We start from the raw sequence: 19825 nt of genomic DNA, 5'->3' as shown, positions 1-19825 counted from the left end.
TGAGATGGTTCTGGAATTTGGTGGGATTTTTGTGGGATTTTGAGGATTTCTCTTGAATTTTGTGGGATTTGGAGGAGACTTGAAGAATTTGGAGGGAATTTTCTTGAATTTTTTGGATATTGGTGGAGATTTTGTGAGATGCTGCAGGAATGTGGTTGGGTTTTGAGAAGATTTAGGGATTTTTGTGGGATTTTCGTGGAATTTTCAGCAGCTTTCAAGTTTTTTGTGTGAGTCTTCTTGAATTTTGTGGAAATTTCCAGAGATTTTGTGGGATGTTGCAGGAATGTGGTTGGGTTCTGAGAAGATTTAGGGAATTGTGTGGGGCTTGTACAGGATTTTGTGCGATTTCTTTTGAATTTTGTGGGATTTCTCTTGAATTTTGTGGGATGTTTGTGGGATGTTTGTGGTATTTGGAGGAGACTTGAAGAATTTTGCGGGATTTTTCTTGAATTGTTTGGAAATTGGTGGAGATTTTGTGAGATGTTGCAGGAGTTTGTTTGGGTTCTGAGAAGATGGAAGGAATTTTGTGGGATTTTTGTGGAATTTTGAGGATTTCTCTTGAATTTTGTGGGATTTGGAGGAGACTTGAAGAATTTTGCGGGAATTTTCTTAGATTTTGTGGAAATTTGTTGAGATTTTGTGAGATGGTTCTGGAATTTGGTGGGATATTGAGGAAATTCAGTGAATTTTGAGGGATTTTTCTTGAATTTTGTGGAAATTGTTGGAGATTTTGTGGGATGTTGCAGGAATTGGGTAGGGTTTTGAGAAGGTTTAGGGAATTTTGTGGCATTTTTCTGCAATTTTGTGAGGCTTTTCCAGAATTTTTGGTGATATTGAGGTGATTTGGTGGGATGTTTCTGGAATTTTGTGGGATTTTTCTGGGATTTGTACGAGACTTGAAGAATTTTGCGGGATTTTTCTTGAATTGTTTGGAAATTGGTGGAGATTTTGTGAGATGTTGCAGGAGTTTGTTTGGGTTTTGAGAAGATGTAGGGAAGTTTGTGGCATTTTTCTGGAATTTTGAGGGGCTTTCAAGAACTTTGTGAGAGTTTTCTTGAATTTTGTGGAAATTTGTTGAGATTTTGTGAGATGGTTCTGGAATTTGGTGGGATTTTTGTGGGATTTTGAGGATTTCTCTTGAATTTTGTGGGATTTGGAGGAGACTTGAAGAATTTGGAGGGAATTTTCTTGAATTTTTTGGATATTGGTGGAGATTTTGTGAGATGCTGCAGGAATGTGGTTGGGTTTTGAGAAGATTTAGGGATTTTTGTGGGATTTTCGTGGAATTTTCAGCAGCTTTCAAGTTTTTTGTGTGAGTCTTCTTGAATTTTGTGGAAATTTCCAGAGATTTTGTGGGATGTTGCAGGAATGTGGTTGGGTTCTGAGAAGATTTAGGGAATTGTGTGGGGCTTGTACAGGATTTTGTGCGATTTCTTTTGAATTTTGTGGGATTTCTCTTGAATTTTGTGGGATGTTTGTGGGATGTTTGTGGGATGTTTGTGGGATGTTTGTGGTATTTGGAGGAGACTTGAAGAATTCTGCGGGATTTTTCTTGAATTGTTTGGAAATTGGTGGAGATTTTGTGAGATGTTGCAGGAGTTTGTTTGGGTTCTGAGAAGATGGAAGGAATTTTGTGGGATTTTTGTGGAATTTTGAGGATTTCTCTTGAATTTTGTGGGATTTGGAGGAGACTTGAAGAATTTGGAGGGAATTTTCTTAGATTTTGTGGAAATTTGTTGAGATTTTGTGAGATGGTTCTGGAATTTGGTGGGATATTGAGGAAATTCAGTGAATTTGGAGGGATTTTTCTTGAATTTTGTGGAAATTGTTGGAGATTTTGTGGGATGTTGCAGGAATTTGGTAGGGTTTTGAGAAGGTTTAGGGAATTTTGTGGCATTTTTCTGCAATTTTGTGAGGCTTTTCCAGAATTTTTGGTGATATTGAGGTGATTTGGTGGGATGTTTCTGGAATTTTGTGGGATTTTTCTGGGATTTGTACGAGACTTGAAGAATTTTGCGGGATTTTTCTTGAATTGTTTGGAAATTGGTGGAGATTTTGTGAGATGTTGCAGGAGTTTGTTTGGGTTTTGAGAAGATGTAGGGAAGTTTATGGCATTTTTCTGGAATTTTGAGGGGCTTTCAAGAACTCTGTGAGAGTTTTCTTGAATTTAGTGGAAATTTGTTGAGATTTTGTGAGATGGTTCTGGAATTTTATGGGATGTTTGTGGGATTTTGAGGATTTCTCTTGAATTTTGTGGGATTTGGAGGAGACTTGAAGAATTTTGCGGGAATTTTCTTAGATTTTGTGGAAATTGGTGGAGATTTTGTGAGGTGTCTGTGGAATTTTGTAATGTTTTGAGAAGATGTAGGGAATTTTGTGGCATTTTTCTGGAATTTTGAGGGGCTTTCAAGAACTTTGTGAGAGTTTTTTTGAATTTTTTGGAAATTTGTTGAGATTTTGTGAGATGGTTCTGGAGTTTGGTGGGATATTGAGGAAATTCAGTGAATTTGGAGGGATTTTTCTTGAATTTTGTGGAAATTGTTGGAGATTTTGTGGGATGTTGCAGGAATTGGGTAGGGTTTTGAGAAGGTTTAGGGAATTTTGTGGCATTTTTCTGGAATTTTGAGGGGCTTTCAAGAACTTTGTGAGAGTTTTCTTGAATTTAGTGGAAATTTGTTGAGATTTTGTGAGATGGTTCTGGAATTTGGTGGGATTTTTGTGGGATTTTGAGGATTTGTCTTGAATTTTGTGGGATTTGGAGGAGACTTGAAGAATTTGGAGGGAATTTTCTTGAATTTTTTGGATATTGGTGGAGATTTTGTGAGATGCTGCAGGAATGTGGTTGGGTTTTGAGAAGATTTAGGGATTTTTGTGGGATATTCGTGGAATTTTCAGCAGCTTTCAAGTATTTTGTGAGAGTCTTCTTGAATTTTGTGGAAATTTCCGGAGATTTTGTGAGATGTTGCAGGAATTTGGTGGGATTTTTGTGGAATTTTGAGGAATTCTCTTGAATTTTGTGGGATTTGGAGGAGACTTGAAGAAGTTGGAGGGATTTTTCCTAAATGTTGTGGAAATTGGTGGAGATTTTGTGAGATGTTGCAGGAGTTTGTTTGGGTTTTGAGGAGATGGAAGGAATTTTGTTGGATTTTTGTGGAATTTTGAGGATTTCTCTTGAATTTTGTGGGATTTGGAGGAGACTTGAAGAATTTTGCGGGAATTTTCTTAGATTTTGTGGAAATTGGTGGAGATTTTGTGAGGTGTCTGTGGAATTTTGTAATGTTTTGAGAAGATGTAGGGAATTTTGTGGCATTTTTCTGGAATTTTGAGGGGCTTTCAAGAACTTTGTGAGAGTTTTTTTGAATTTTTTGGAAATTTGTTGAGATTTTGTGAGATGGTTCTGGAGTTTGGTGGGATATTGAGGAAATTCAGTGAATTTGGAGGGATTTTTCTTGAATTTTGTGGAAATTGTTGGAGATTTTGTGGGATGTTGCAGGAATTGGGTAGGGTTTTGAGAAGGTTTAGGGAATTTTGTGGCATTTTTCTGGAATTTTGAGGGGCTTTCAAGAACTTTGTGAGAGTTTTCTTGAATTTAGTGGAAATTTGTTGAGATTTTGTGAGATGGTTCTGGAATTTGGTGGGATTTTTGTGGGATTTTGAGGATTTGTCTTGAATTTTGTGGGATTTGGAGGAGACTTGAAGAATTTGGAGGGAATTTTCTTGAATTTTTTGGATATTGGTGGAGATTTTGTGAGATGCTGCAGGAATGTGGTTGGGTTTTGAGAAGATTTAGGGATTTTTGTGGGATTTTCGTGGAATTTTCAGCAGCTTTCAAGTTTTTTGTGTGAGTCTTCTTGAATTTTGTGGAAATTTCCAGAGATTTTGTGGGATGTTGCAGGAATGTGGTTGGGTTCTGAGAAGATTTAGGGAATTGTGTGGGGCTTGTACAGGATTTTGTGCGATTTCTTTTGAATTTTGTGGGATTTCTCTTGAATTTTGTGGGATGTTTGTGGGATGTTTGTGGGATGTTTGTGGGATGTTTGTGGTATTTGGAGGAGACTTGAAGAATTCTGCGGGATTTTTCTTGAATTGTTTGGAAATTGGTGGAGATTTTGTGAGATGTTGCAGGAGTTTGTTTGGGTTCTGAGAAGATGGAAGGAATTTTGTGGGATTTTTGTGGAATTTTGAGGATTTCTCTTGAATTTTGTGGGATTTGGAGGAGACTTGAAGAATTTTGCGGGAATTTTCATAGATTTTGTGGAAATTTGTTGAGATTTTGTGAGATGGTTCTGGAATTTGGTGGGATATTGAGGAAATTCAGTGAATTTGGAGGGATTTTTCTTGAATTTTGTGGAAATTGTTGGAGATTTTGTGGGATGTTGCAGGAATTGGGTAGGGTTTTGAGAAGGTTTAGGGAATTTTGTGGCATTTTTCTGCAATTTTGTGAGGCTTTTCCAGAATTTTTGGTGATATTGAGGTGATTTGGTGGGATGTTTCTGGAATTTTGTGGGATTTTTCTGGGATTTGTACGAGACTTGAAGAATTTTGCGGGATTTTTCTTGAATTGTTTGGAAATTGGTGGAGATTTTGTGAGATGTTGCAGGAGTTTGTTTGGGTTTTGAGAAGATGTAGGGAAGTTTGTGGCATTTTTCTGGAATTTTGAGGGGCTTTCAAGAACTTTGTGAGAGTTTTCTTGAATTTTGTGGAAATTTGTTGAGATTTTGTGAGATGGTTCTGGAATTTGGTGGGATTTTTGTGGGATTTTGAGGATTTCTCTTGAATTTTGTGGGATTTGGAGGAGACTTGAAGAATTTGGAGGGAATTTTCTTGAATTTTTTGGATATTGGTGGAGATTTTGTGAGATGCTGCAGGAATGTGGTTGGGTTTTGAGAAGATTTAGGGATTTTTGTGGGATTTTCGTGGAATTTTCAGCAGCTTTCAAGTTTTTTGTGTGAGTCTTCTTGAATTTTGTGGAAATTTCCAGAGATTTTGTGGGATGTTGCAGGAATGTGGTTGGGTTCTGAGAAGATTTAGGGAATTGTGTGGGGCTTGTACAGGATTTTGTGCGATTTCTTTTGAATTTTGTGGGATTTCTCTTGAATTTTGTGGGATGTTTGTGGGATGTTTGTGGGATGTTTGTGGGATGTTTGTGGTATTTGGAGGAGACTTGAAGAATTCTGCGGGATTTTTCTTGAATTGTTTGGAAATTGGTGGAGATTTTGTGAGATGTTGCAGGAGTTTGTTTGGGTTCTGAGAAGATGGAAGGAATTTTGTGGGATTTTTGTGGAATTTTGAGGGTTTGTCTTGAATTTTGTGGGATTTGGAGGAGACTTGAAGAATTTTGCGGGAATTTTCATAGATTTTGTGGAAATTTGTTGAGATTTTGTGAGATGGTTCTGGAATTTGGTGGGATATTGAGGAAATTCAGTGAATTTTGAGGGATTTTTCTTGAATTTTGTGGAAATTGTTGGAGATTTTGTGGGATGTTGCAGGAATTGGGTAGGGTTTTGAGAAGGTTTAGGGAATTTTGTGGCATTTTTCTGCAATTTTGTGAGGCTTTTCCAGAATTTTTGGTGATATTGAGGTGATTTGGTGGGATGTTTCTGGAATTTTGTGGGATTTTTCTGGGATTTGTACGAGACTTGAAGAATTTTGCGGGATTTTTCTTGAATTGTTTGGAAATTGGTGGAGATTTTGTGAGATGTTGCAGGAGTTTGTTTGGGTTTTGAGAAGATGTAGGGAAGTTTGTGGCATTTTTCTGGAATTTTGAGGGGCTTTCAAGAACTTTGTGAGAGTTTTCTTGAATTTAGTGGAAATTTGTTGAGATTTTGTGAGATGGTTCTGGAATTTGGTGGGATTTTTGTGGGATTTTGAGGATTTCTCTTGAATTTTGTGGGATTTGGAGGAGACTTGAAGAAGTTGGAGGGATTTTTCCTAAATGTTGTGGAAATTGGTGGAGATTTTGTGAGATGTTGCAGGAGTTTGTTTGGGTTTTGAGGAGATGGAAGGAATTTTGTTGGATTTTTGTGGAATTTTGAGGATTTCTCTTGAATTTTGTGGGATTTGGAGGAGACTTGAAGAATTTTGCGGGAATTTTCTTAGATTTTGTGGAAATTGGTGGAGATTTTGTGAGGTGTCCGTGGAATTTTGTAATGTTTTGAGAAGATGTAGGGAATTTTGTGGCATTTTTCTGGAATTTTGAGGGGCTTTCAAGAACTTTGTGAGAGTTTTTTTGAATTTTTTGGAAATTTGTTGAGATTTTGTGAGATGGTTCTGGAGTTTGGTGGGATATTGAGGAAATTCAGTGAATTTGGAGGGATTTTTCTTGAATTTTGTGGAAATTGTTGGAGATTTTGTGGGATGTTGCAGGAATTGGGTAGGGTTTTGAGAAGGTTTAGGGAATTTTGTGGCATTTTTCTGCAATTTTGTGAGGCTTTTCCAGAATTTTTGGTGATATTGAGGTGATTTGGTGGGATGTTTCTGGAATTTTGTGGGATTTTTCTGGGATTTGTACGAGACTTGAAGAATTTTGCGGGATTTTTCTTGAATTGTTTGGAAATTGGTGGAGATTTTGTGAGATGTTGCAGGAGTTTGTTTGGGTTTTGAGAAGATGTAGGGAAGTTTGTGGCATTTTTCTGGAATTTTGAGGGGCTTTCAAGAACTTTGTGAGAGTTTTCTTGAATTTTGTGGAAATTTGTTGAGATTTTGTGAGATGGTTCTGGAATTTGGTGGGATTTTTGTGGGATTTTGAGGATTTCTCTTGAATTTTGTGGGATTTGGAGGAGACTTGAAGAATTTGGAGGGAATTTTCTTGAATTTTTTGGATATTGGTGGAGATTTTGTGAGATGCTGCAGGAATGTGGTTGGGTTTTGAGAAGATTTAGGGATTTTTGTGGGATTTTCGTGGAATTTTCAGCAGCTTTCAAGTTTTTTGTGTGAGTCTTCTTGAATTTTGTGGAAATTTCCAGAGATTTTGTGGGATGTTGCAGGAATGTGGTTGGGTTCTGAGAAGATTTAGGGAATTGTGTGGGGCTTGTACAGGATTTTGTGCGATTTCTTTTGAATTTTGTGGGATTTCTCTTGAATTTTGTGGGATGTTTGTGGGATGTTTGTGGGATGTTTGTGGGATGTTTGTGGTATTTGGAGGAGACTTGAAGAATTCTGCGGGATTTTTCTTGAATTGTTTGGAAATTGGTGGAGATTTTGTGAGATGTTGCAGGAGTTTGTTTGGGTTCTGAGAAGATGGAAGGAATTTTGTGGGATTTTTGTGGAATTTTGAGGATTTCTCTTGAATTTTGTGGGATTTGGAGGAGACTTGAAGAATTTTGCGGGAATTTTCATAGATTTTGTGGAAATTTGTTGAGATTTTGTGAGATGGTTCTGGAATTTGGTGGGATATTGAGGAAATTCAGTGAATTTGGAGGGATTTTTCTTGAATTTTGTGGAAATTGTTGGAGATTTTGTGGGATGTTGCAGGAATTGGGTAGGGTTTTGAGAAGGTTTAGGGAATTTTGTGGCATTTTTCTGCAATTTTGTGAGGCTTTTCCAGAATTTTTGGTGATATTGAGGTGATTTGGTGGGATGTTTCTGGAATTTTGTGGGATTTTTCTGGGATTTGTACGAGACTTGAAGAATTTTGCGGGATTTTTCTTGAATTGTTTGGAAATTGGTGGAGATTTTGTGAGATGTTGCAGGAGTTTGTTTGGGTTTTGAGAAGATGTAGGGAAGTTTGTGGCATTTTTCTGGAATTTTGAGGGGCTTTCAAGAACTTTGTGAGAGTTTTCTTGAATTTTGTGGAAATTTGTTGAGATTTTGTGAGATGGTTCTGGAATTTGGTGGGATTTTTGTGGGATTTTGAGGATTTGTCTTGAATTTTGTGGGATTTGGAGGAGACTTGAAGAATTTGGAGGGAATTTTCTTGAATTTTTTGGATATTGGTGGAGATTTTGTGAGATGCTGCAGGAATGTGGTTGGGTTTTGAGAAGATTTAGGGATTTTTGTGGGATTTTCGTGGAATTTTCAGCAGCTTTCAAGTTTTTTGTGTGAGTCTTCTTGAATTTTGTGGAAATTTCCAGAGATTTTGTGGGATGTTGCAGGAATGTGGTTGGGTTCTGAGAAGATTTAGGGAATTGTGTGGGGCTTGTACAGGATTTTGTGCGATTTCTTTTGAATTTTGTGGGATTTCTCTTGAATTTTGTGGGATGTTTGTGGGATGTTTGTGGGATGTTTGTGGGATGTTTGTGGTATTTGGAGGAGACTTGAAGAATTCTGCGGGATTTTTCTTGAATTGTTTGGAAATTGGTGGAGATTTTGTGAGATGTTGCAGGAGTTTGTTTGGGTTCTGAGAAGATGGAAGGAATTTTGTGGGATTTTTGTGGAATTTTGAGGATTTCTCTTGAATTTTGTGGGATTTGGAGGAGACTTGAAGAATTTGGAGGGAATTTTCTTAGATTTTGTGGAAATTTGTTGAGATTTTGTGAGATGGTTCTGGAATTTGGTGGGATATTGAGGAAATTCAGTGAATTTGGAGGGATTTTTCTTGAATTTTGTGGAAATTGTTGGAGATTTTGTGGGATGTTGCAGGAATTTGGTAGGGTTTTGAGAAGGTTTAGGGAATTTTGTGGCATTTTTCTGCAATTTTGTGAGGCTTTTCCAGAATTTTTGGTGATATTGAGGTGATTTGGTGGGATGTTTCTGGAATTTTGTGGGATTTTTCTGGGATTTGTACGAGACTTGAAGAATTTTGCGGGATTTTTCTTGAATTGTTTGGAAATTGGTGGAGATTTTGTGAGATGTTGCAGGAGTTTGTTTGGGTTTTGAGAAGATGTAGGGAAGTTTATGGCATTTTTCTGGAATTTTGAGGGGCTTTCAAGAACTCTGTGAGAGTTTTCTTGAATTTAGTGGAAATTTGTTGAGATTTTGTGAGATGGTTCTGGAATTTTATGGGATGTTTGTGGGATTTTGAGGATTTCTCTTGAATTTTGTGGGATTTGGAGGAGACTTGAAGAATTTTGCGGGAATTTTCTTAGATTTTGTGGAAATTGGTGGAGATTTTGTGAGGTGTCTGTGGAATTTTGTAATGTTTTGAGAAGATGTAGGGAATTTTGTGGCATTTTTCTGGAATTTTGAGGGGCTTTCAAGAACTTTGTGAGAGTTTTTTTGAATTTTTTGGAAATTTGTTGAGATTTTGTGAGATGGTTCTGGAGTTTGGTGGGATATTGAGGAAATTCAGTGAATTTGGAGGGATTTTTCTTGAATTTTGTGGAAATTGTTGGAGATTTTGTGGGATGTTGCAGGAATTGGGTAGGGTTTTGAGAAGGTTTAGGGAATTTTGTGGCATTTTTCTGGAATTTTGAGGGGCTTTCAAGAACTTTGTGAGAGTTTTCTTGAATTTAGTGGAAATTTGTTGAGATTTTGTGAGATGGTTCTGGAATTTGGTGGGATTTTTGTGGGATTTTGAGGATTTCTCTTGAATTTTGTGGGATTTGGAGGAGACTTGAAGAATTTGGAGGGAATTTTCTTGAATTTTTTGGATATTGGTGGAGATTTTGTGAGATGCTGCAGGAATGTGGTTGGGTTTTGAGAAGATTTAGGGATTTTTGTGGGATATTCGTGGAATTTTCAGCAGCTTTCAAGTATTTTGTGAGAGTCTTCTTGAATTTTGTGGAAATTTCCGGAGATTTTGCGAGATGTTGCAGGAATTTGGTGGGATTTTTGTGGAATTTTGAGGAATTCTCTTGAATTTTGTGGGATTTGGAGGAGACTTGAAGAAGTTGGAGGGATTTTTCCTAAATGTTGTGGAAATTGGTGGAGATTTTGTGAGATGTTGCAGGAGTTTGTTTGGGTTTTGAGGAGATGGAAGGAATTTTGTTGGATTTTTGTGGAATTTTGAGGATTTCTCTTGAATTTTGTGGGATTTGGAGGAGACTTGAAGAATTTTGCGGGAATTTTCTTAGATTTTGTGGAAATTGGTGGAGATTTTGTGAGGTGTCTGTGGAATTTTGTAATGTTTTGAGAAGATGTAGGGAATTTTGTGGCATTTTTCTGGAATTTTGAGGGGCTTTCAAGAACTTTGTGAGAGTTTTTTTGAATTTTTTGAAAATTTGTTGAGATTTTGTGAGATGGTTCTGGAGTTTGGTGGGATATTGAGGAAATTCAGTGAATTTGGAGGGATTTTTCTTGAATTTTGTGGAAATTGTTGGAGATTTTGTGGGATGTTGCAGGAATTGGGTAGGGTTTTGAGAAGGTTTAGGGAATTTTGTGGCATTTTTCTGGAATTTTGAGGGGCTTTCAAGAACTTTGTGAGAGTTTTCTTGAATTTAGTGGAAATTTGTTGAGATTTTGTGAGATGGTTCTGGAATTTGGTGGGATTTTTGTGGGATTTTGAGGATTTGTCTTGAATTTTGTGGGATTTGGAGGAGACTTGAAGAATTTGGAGGGAATTTTCTTGAATTTTTTGGATATTGGTGGAGATTTTGTGAGATGCTGCAGGAATGTGGTTGGGTTTTGAGAAGATTTAGGGATTTTTGTGGGATTTTCGTGGAATTTTCAGCAGCTTTCAAGTTTTTTGTGTGAGTCTTCTTGAATTTTGTGGAAATTTCCAGAGATTTTGTGGGATGTTGCAGGAATGTGGTTGGGTTCTGAGAAGATTTAGGGAATTGTGTGGGGCTTGTACAGGATTTTGTGCGATTTCTTTTGAATTTTGTGGGATTTCTCTTGAATTTTGTGGGATGTTTGTGGGATGTTTGTGGGATGTTTGTGGGATGTTTGTGGTATTTGGAGGAGACTTGAAGAATTCTGCGGGATTTTTCTTGAATTGTTTGGAAATTGGTGGAGATTTTGTGAGATGTTGCAGGAGTTTGTTTGGGTTCTGAGAAGATGGAAGGAATTTTGTGGGATTTTTGTGGAATTTTGAGGATTTCTCTTGAATTTTGTGGGATTTGGAGGAGACTTGAAGAATTTTGCGGGAATTTTCATAGATTTTGTGGAAATTTGTTGAGATTTTGTGAGATGGTTCTGGAATTTGGTGGGATATTGAGGAAATTCAGTGAATTTGGAGGGATTTTTCTTGAATTTTGTGGAAATTGTTGGAGATTTTGTGGGATGTTGCAGGAATTGGGTAGGGTTTTGAGAAGGTTTAGGGAATTTTGTGGCATTTTTCTGCAATTTTGTGAGGCTTTTCCAGAATTTTTGGTGATATTGAGGTGATTTGGTGGGATGTTTCTGGAATTTTGTGGGATTTTTCTGGGATTTGTACGAGACTTGAAGAATTTTGCGGGATTTTTCTTGAATTGTTTGGAAATTGGTGGAGATTTTGTGAGATGTTGCAGGAGTTTGTTTGGGTTTTGAGAAGATGTAGGGAAGTTTGTGGCATTTTTCTGGAATTTTGAGGGGCTTTCAAGAACTTTGTGAGAGTTTTCTTGAATTTTGTGGAAATTTGTTGAGATTTTGTGAGATGGTTCTGGAATTTGGTGGGATTTTTGTGGGATTTTGAGGATTTCTCTTGAATTTTGTGGGATTTGGAGGAGACTTGAAGAATTTGGAGGGAATTTTCTTGAATTTTTTGGATATTGGTGGAGATTTTGTGAGATGCTGCAGGAATGTGGTTGGGTTTTGAGAAGATTTAGGGATTTTTGTGGGATTTTCGTGGAATTTTCAGCAGCTTTCAAGTTTTTTGTGTGAGTCTTCTTGAATTTTGTGGAAATTTCCAGAGATTTTGTGGGATGTTGCAGGAATGTGGTTGGGTTCTGAGAAGATTTAGGGAATTGTGTGGGGCTTGTACAGGATTTTGTGCGATTTCTTTTGAATTTTGTGGGATTTCTCTTGAATTTTGTGGGATGTTTGTGGGATGTTTGTGGGATGTTTGTGGGATGTTTGTGGTATTTGGAGGAGACTTGAAGAATTCTGCGGGATTTTTCTTGAATTGTTTGGAAATTGGTGGAGATTTTGTGAGATGTTGCAGGAGTTTGTTTGGGTTCTGAGAAGATGGAAGGAATTTTGTGGGATTTTTGTGGAATTTTGAGGATTTCTCTTGAATTTTGTGGGATTTGGAGGAGACTTGAAGAATTTTGCGGGAATTTTCATAGATTTTGTGGAAATTTGTTGAGATTTTGTGAGATGGTTCTGGAATTTGGTGGGATATTGAGGAAATTCAGTGAATTTGGAGGGATTTTTCTTGAATTTTGTGGAAATTGTTGGAGATTTTGTGGGATGTTGCAGGAATTGGGTAGGGTTTTGAGAAGGTTTAGGGAATTTTGTGGCATTTTTCTGCAATTTTGTGAGGCTTTTCCAGAATTTTTGGTGATATTGAGGTGATTTGGTGGGATGTTTCTGGAATTTTGTGGGATTTTTCTGGGATTTGTACGAGACTTGAAGAATTTTGCGGGATTTTTCTTGAATTGTTTGGAAATTGGTGGAGATTTTGTGAGATGTTGCAGGAGTTTGTTTGGGTTTTGAGAAGATGTAGGGAAGTTTATGGCATTTTTCTGGAATTTTGAGGGGCTTTCAAGAACTCTGTGAGAGTTTTCTTGAATTTAGTGGAAATTTGTTGAGATTTTGTGAGATGGTTCTGGAATTTTATGGGATGTTTGTGGGATTTTGAGGATTTCTCTTGAATTTTGTGGGATTTGGAGGAGACTTGAAGAATTTTGCGGGAATTTTCTTAGATTTTGTGGAAATTGGTGGAGATTTTGTGAGGTGTCTGTGGAATTTTGTAATGTTTTGAGAAGATGTAGGGAATTTTGTGGCATTTTTCTGGAATTTTGAGGGGCTTTCAAGAACTTTGTGAGAGTTTTTTTGAATTTTTTGGAAATTTGTTGAGATTTTGTGAGATGGTTCTGGAGTTTGGTGGGATATTGAGGAAATTCAGTGAATTTGGAGGGATTTTTCTTGAATTTTGTGGAAATTGTTGGAGATTTTGTGGGATGTTGCAGGAATTGGGTAGGGTTTTGAGAAGGTTTAGGGAATTTTGTGGCATTTTTCTGGAATTTTGAGGGGCTTTCAAGAACTTTGTGAGAGTTTTCTTGAATTTAGTGGAAATTTGTTGAGATTTTGTGAGATGGTTCTGGAATTTGGTGGGATTTTTGTGGGATTTTGAGGATTTGTCTTGAATTTTGTGGGATTTGGAGGAGACTTGAAGAATTTGGAGGGAATTTTCTTGAATTTTTTGGATATTGGTGGAGATTTTGTGAGATGCTGCAGGAATGTGGTTGGGTTTTGAGAAGATTTAGGGATTTTTGTGGGATATTCGTGGAATTTTCAGCAGCTTTCAAGTATTTTGTGAGAGTCTTCTTGAATTTTGTGGAAATTTCCGGAGATTTTGCGAGATGTTGCAGGAATTTGGTGGGATTTTTGTGGAATTTTGAGGAATTCTCTTGAATTTTGTGGGATTTGGAGGAGACTTGAAGAAGTTGGAGGGATTTTTCCTAAATGTTGTGGAAATTGGTGGAGATTTTGTGAGATGTTGCAGGAGTTTGTTTGGGTTTTGAGGAGATGGAAGGAATTTTGTTGGATTTTTGTGGAATTTTGAGGATTTCTCTTGAATTTTGTGGGATTTGGAGGAGACTTGAAGAATTTTGCGGGAATTTTCTTAGATTTTGTGGAAATTGGTGGAGATTTTGTGAGGTGTCTGTGGAATTTTGTAATGTTTTGAGAAGATGTAGGGAATTTTGTGGCATTTTTCTGGAATTTTGAGGGGCTTTCAAGAACTTTGTGAGAGTTTTTTTGAATTTTTTGAAAATTTGTTGAGATTTTGTGAGATGGTTCTGGAGTTTGGTGGGATATTGAGGAAATTCAGTGAATTTGGAGGGATTTTTCTTGAATTTTGTGGAAATTGTTGGAGATTTTGTGGGATGTTGCAGGAATTGGGTAGGGTTTTGAGAAGGTTTAGGGAATTTTGTGGCATTTTTCTGGAATTTTGAGGGGCTTTCAAGAACTTTGTGAGAGTTTTCTTGAATTTAGTGGAAATTTGTTGAGATTTTGTGAGATGGTTCTGGAATTTGGTGGGATTTTTGTGGGATTTTGAGGATTTGTCTTGAATTTTGTGGGATTTGGAGGAGACTTGAAGAATTTGGAGGGAATTTTCTTGAATTTTTTGGATATTGGTGGAGATTTTGTGAGATGCTGCAGGAATGTGGTTGGGTTTTGAGAAGATTTAGGGATTTTTGTGGGATATTCGTGGAATTTTCAGCAGCTTTCAAGTATTTTGTGAGAGTCTTCTTGAATTTTGTGGAAATTTCCGGAGATTTTGTGAGATGTTGCAGGAATTTGGTGGGATTTTTGTGGAATTTTGAGGAATTCTCTTGAATTTTGTGGGATTTGGAGGAGACTTGAAGAAGTTGGAGGGATTTTTCCTAAATGTTGTGGAAATTGGTGGAGATTTTGTGAGATGTTGCAGGAGTTTGTTTGGGTTTTGAGGAGATGGAAGGAATTTTGTTGGATTTTTGTGGAATTTTGAGGATTTCTCTTGAATTTTGTGGGATTTGGAGGAGACTTGAAGAATTTTGCGGGAATTTTCTTAGATTTTGTGGAAATTGGTGGAGATTTTGTGAGGTGTCTGTGGAATTTTGTAATGTTTTGAGAAGATGTAGGGAATTTTGTGGCATTTTTCTGGAATTTTGAGGGGCTTTCAAGAACTTTGTGAGAGTTTTTTTGAATTTTTTGGAAATTTGTTGAGATTTTGTGAGATGGTTCTGGAGTTTGGTGGGATATTGAGGAAATTCAGTGAATTTGGAGGGATTTTTCTTGAATTTTGTGGAAATTGTTGGAGATTTTGTGGGATGTTGCAGGAATTGGGTAGGGTTTTGAGAAGGTTTAGGGAATTTTGTGGCATTTTTCTGGAATTTTGAGGGGCTTTCAAGAACTTTGTGAGAGTTTTCTTGAATTTAGTGGAAATTTGTTGAGATTTTGTGAGATGGTTCTGGAATTTGGTGGGATTTTTGTGGGATTTTGAGGATTTGTCTTGAATTTTGTGGGATTTGGAGGAGACTTGAAGAATTTGGAGGGAATTTTCTTGAATTTTGTGGATATTGGTGGAGATTTTGTGAGATGCTGCAGGAATGTGGTTGGGTTTTGAGAAGATTTAGGGATTTTTGTGGGATATTCGTGGAATTTTCAGCAGCTTTCAAGTATTTTGTGAGAGTCTTCTTGAATTTTGTGGAAATTTCCGGAGATTTTGCGAGATGTTGCAGGAATTTGGTGGGATTTTTGTGGAATTTTGAGGAATTCTCTTGAATTTTGTGGGATTTGGAGGAGACTTGAAGAAGTTGGAGGGATTTTTCCTAAATGTTGTGGAAATTGGTGGAGATTTTGTGAGATGTTGCAGGAGTTTGTTTGGGTTTTGAGGAGATGGAAGGAATTTTGTTGGATTTTTGTGGAATTTTGAGGATTTCTCTTGAATTTTGTGGGATTTGGAGGAGACTTGAAGAATTTTGCGGGAATTTTCTTAGATTTTGTGGAAATTGGTGGAGATTTTGTGAGGTGTCTGTGGAATTTTGTAATGTTTTGAGAAGATGTAGGGAATTTTGTGGCATTTTTCTGGAATTTTGAGGGGCTTTCAAGAACTTTGTGAGAGTTTTTTTGAATTTTTTGAAAATTTGTTGAGATTTTGTGAGATGGTTCTGGAGTTTGGTGGGATATTGAGGAAATTCAGTGAATTTGGAGGGATTTTTCTTGAATTTTGTGGAAATTGTTGGAGATTTTGTGGGATGTTGCAGGAATTGGGTAGGGTTTTGAGAAGGTTTAGGGAATTTTGTGGCATTTTTCTGGAATTTTGAGGGGCTTTCAAGAATTTTTGGTGATATTGAGGTGATTTGGTGGGATGTTTCTGGAATTTTGTGGGATTTTTCTGGGATTTGTACGAGACTTGAAGAATTTTGCGGGATTTTTCTTGAATTGTTTGGAAATTGGTGGAGATTTTGTGAGATGTTGCAGGAGTTTGTTTGGGTTTTGAGAAGATGTAGGGAAGTTTGTGGCATTTTTCTGGAATTTTGAGGGGCTTTCAAGAACTTTGTGAGAGTTTTCTTGAATTTAGTGGAAATTTGTTGAGATTTTGTGAGATGGTTCTGGAATTTGGTGGGATTTTTGTGGGATTTTGAGGATTTCTCTTGAATTTTGTGGGATTTGGAGGAGACTTGAAGAATTTGGAGGGAATTTTCTTGAATTTTTTGGATATTGGTGGAGATTTTGTGAGATGCTGCAGGAATGTGGTTGGGTTTTGAGAAGATTTAGGGATTTTTGTGGGATTTTCGTGGAATTTTCAGCAGCTTTCAAGTTTTTTGTGTGAGTCTTCTTGAATTTTGTGGAAATTTCCAGAGATTTTGTGGGATGTTGCAGGAATGTGGTTGGGTTCTGAGAAGATTTTGGGAATTGTGTGGGGCTTGTACAGGATTTTGTGCGATTTCTTTTGAATTTTGTGGGATTTCTCTTGAATTTTGTGGGATGTTTGTGGGATGTTTGTGGGATGTTTGTGGGATGTTTGTGGTATTTGGAGGAGACTTGAAGAATTCTGCGGGATTTTTCTTGAATTGTTTGGAAATTGGTGGAGATTTTGTGAGATGTTGCAGGAGTTTGTTTGGGTTCTGAGAAGATGGAAGGAATTTTGTGGGATTTTTGTGGAATTTTGAGGGTTTGTCTTGAATTTTGTGGGATTTGGAGGAGACTTGAAGAATTTTGCGGGAATTTTCTTAGATTTTGTGGAAATTTGTTGAGATTTTGTGAGATGGTTCTGGAATTTGGTGGGATATTGAGGAAATTCAGTGAATTTGGAGGGATTTTTCTTGAATTTTGTGGAAATTGTTGGAGATTTTGTGGGATGTTGCAGGAATTGGGTAGGGTTTTGAGAAGGTTTAGGGAATTTTGTGGCATTTTTCTGCAATTTTGTGAGGCTTTTCCAGAATTTTTGGTGATATTGAGGTGATTTGGTGGGATGTTTCTGGAATTTTGTGGGATTTTTCTGGGATTTGTACGAGACTTGAAGAATTTTGCGGGATTTTTCTTGAATTGTTTGGAAATTGGTGGAGATTTTGTGAGATGTTGCAGGAGTTTGTTTGGGTTTTGAGAAGATGTAGGGAAGTTTGTGGCATTTTTCTGGAATTTTGAGGGGCTTTCAAGAACTTTGTGAGAGTTTTCTTGAATTTAGTGGAAATTTGTTGAGATTTTGTGAGATGGTTCTGGAATTTGGTGGGATTTTTGTGGGATTTTGAGGATTTGTCTTGAATTTTGTGGGATTTGGAGGAGACTTGAAGAATTTGGAGGGAATTTTCTTGAATTTTTTGGATATTGGTGGAGATTTTGTGAGATGCTGCAGGAATGTGGTTGGGTTTTGAGAAGATTTAGGGATTTTTGTGGGATTTTCGTGGAATTTTCAGCAGCTTTCAAGTTTTTTGTGTGAGTCTTCTTGAATTTTGTGGAAATTTCCAGAGATTTTGTGGGATGTTGCAGGAATGTGGTTGGGTTCTGAGAAGATTTAGGGAATTGTGTGGGGCTTGTACAGGATTTTGTGCGATTTCTTTTGAATTTTGTGGGATTTCTCTTGAATTTTGTGGGATGTTTGTGGGATGTTTGTGGGATGTTTGTGGGATGTTTGTGGTATTTGGAGGAGACTTGAAGAATTCTGCGGGATTTTTCTTGAATTGTTTGGAAATTGGTGGAGATTTTGTGAGATGTTGCAGGAGTTTGTTTGGGTTCTGAGAAGATGGAAGGAATTTTGTGGGATTTTTGTGGAATTTTGAGGGTTTGTCTTGAATTTTGTGGGATTTGGAGGAGACTTGAAGAATTTTGCGGGAATTTTCTTAGATTTTGTGGAAATTTGTTGAGATTTTGTGAGATGGTTCTGGAATTTGGTGGGATATTGAGGAAATTCAGTGAATTTGGAGGGATTTTTCTTGAATTTTGTGGAAATTGTTGGAGATTTTGTGGGATGTTGCAGGAATTGGGTAGGGTTTTGAGAAGGTTTAGGGAATTTTGTGGCATTTTTCTGCAATTTTGTGAGGCTTTTCCAGAATTTTTGGTGATATTGAGGTGATTTGGTGGGATGTTTCTGGAATTTTGTGGGATTTTTCTGGGATTTGTACGAGACTTGAAGAATTTTGCGGGATTTTTCTTGAATTGTTTGGAAATTGGTGGAGATTTTGTGAGATGTTGCAGGAGTTTGTTTGGGTTTTGAGAAGATGTAGGGAAGTTTATGGCATTTTTCTGGAATTTTGAGGGGCTTTCAAGAACTCTGTGAGAGTTTTCTTGAATTTAGTGGAAATTTGTTGAGATTTTGTGAGATGGTTCTGGAATTTTATGGGATGTTTGTGGGATTTTGAGGATTTCTCTTGAATTTTGTGGGATTTGGAGGAGACTTGAAGAAGTTGGAGGGATTTTTCCTAAATGTTGTGGAAATTGGTGGAGATTTTGTGAGATGTTGCAGGAGTTTGTTTGGGTTTTGAGGAGATGGAAGGAATTTTGTTGGATTTTTGTGGAATTTTGAGGATTTCTCTTGAATTTTGTGGGATTTGGAGGAGACTTGAAGAATTTTGCGGGAATTTTCTTAGATTTTGTGGAAATTGGTGGAGATTTTGTGAGGTGTCTGTGGAATTTTGTAATGTTTTGAGAAGATGTAGGGAATTTTGTGGCATTTTTCTGGAATTTTGAGGGGCTTTCAAGAACTTTGTGAGAGTTTTTTTGAATTTTTTGGAAATTTGTTGAGATTTTGTGAGATGGTTCTGGAGTTTGGTGGGATATTGAGGAAATTCAGTGAATTTGGAGGGATTTTTCTTGAATTTTGTGGAAATTGGTGGAGATTTTGTGGGATGTTGCAGGAATTTGGTAGGGTTTTGAGAAGGTTTAGGGAATTTTGTGGCATTTTTCTGCAATTTTGTGAGGCTTTTCCAGAATTTTTGGTGATATTGAGGTGATTTGGTGGGATGTTTCTGGAATTTTGTGGGATTTTTCTGGGATTTGTACGAGACTTGAAGAATTTTGCGGGATTTTTCTTGAATTGTTTGGAAATTGGTGGAGATTTTGTGAGATGTTGCAGGAGTTTGTTTGGGTTTTGAGAAGATGTAGGGAAGTTTGTGGCATTTTTCTGGAATTTTGAGGGGCTTTCAAGAACTTTGTGAGAGTTTTCTTGAATTTAGTGGAAATTTGTTGAGATTTTGTGAGATGGTTCTGGAATTTGGTGGGATTTTTGTGGGATTTTGAGGATTTCTCTTGAATTTTGTGGGATTTGGAGGAGACTTGAAGAATTTGGAGGGAATTTTCTTGAATTTTTTGGATATTGGTGGAGATTTTGTGAGATGCTGCAGGAATGTGGTTGGGTTTTGAGAAGATTTAGGGATTTTTGTGGGATTTTCGTGGAATTTTCAGCAGCTTTCAAGTTTTTTGTGTGAGTCTTCTTGAATTTTGTGGAAATTTCCAGAGATTTTGTGGGATGTTGCAGGAATGTGGTTGGGTTCTGAGAAGATTTTGGGAATTGTGTGGGGCTTGTACAGGATTTTGTGCGATTTCTTTTGAATTTTGTGGGATTTCTCTTGAATTTTGTGGGATGTTTGTGGGATGTTTGTGGGATGTTTGTGGGATGTTTGTGGTATTTGGAGGAGACTTGAAGAATTCTGCGGGATTTTTCTTGAATTGTTTGGAAATTGGTGGAGATTTTGTGAGATGTTGCAGGAGTTTGTTTGGGTTCTGAGAAGATGGAAGGAATTTTGTGGGATTTTTGTGGAATTTTGAGGGTTTGTCTTGAATTTTGTGGGATTTGGAGGAGACTTGAAGAATTTTGCGGGAATTTTCTTAGATTTTGTGGAAATTTGTTGAGATTTTGTGAGATGGTTCTGGAATTTGGTGG

The sequence above is a fragment of the Cyanistes caeruleus genome, unplaced genomic scaffold (assembly GCF_971803275.1).
Source record: "Cyanistes caeruleus unplaced genomic scaffold, bCyaCae1.hap1.1 HAP1_SCAFFOLD_93, whole genome shotgun sequence".
Taxonomy (NCBI): Eukaryota; Metazoa; Chordata; class Aves; order Passeriformes; family Paridae; genus Cyanistes; species Cyanistes caeruleus.
Note: the sequence above shows the minus strand (reverse complement) of the source record.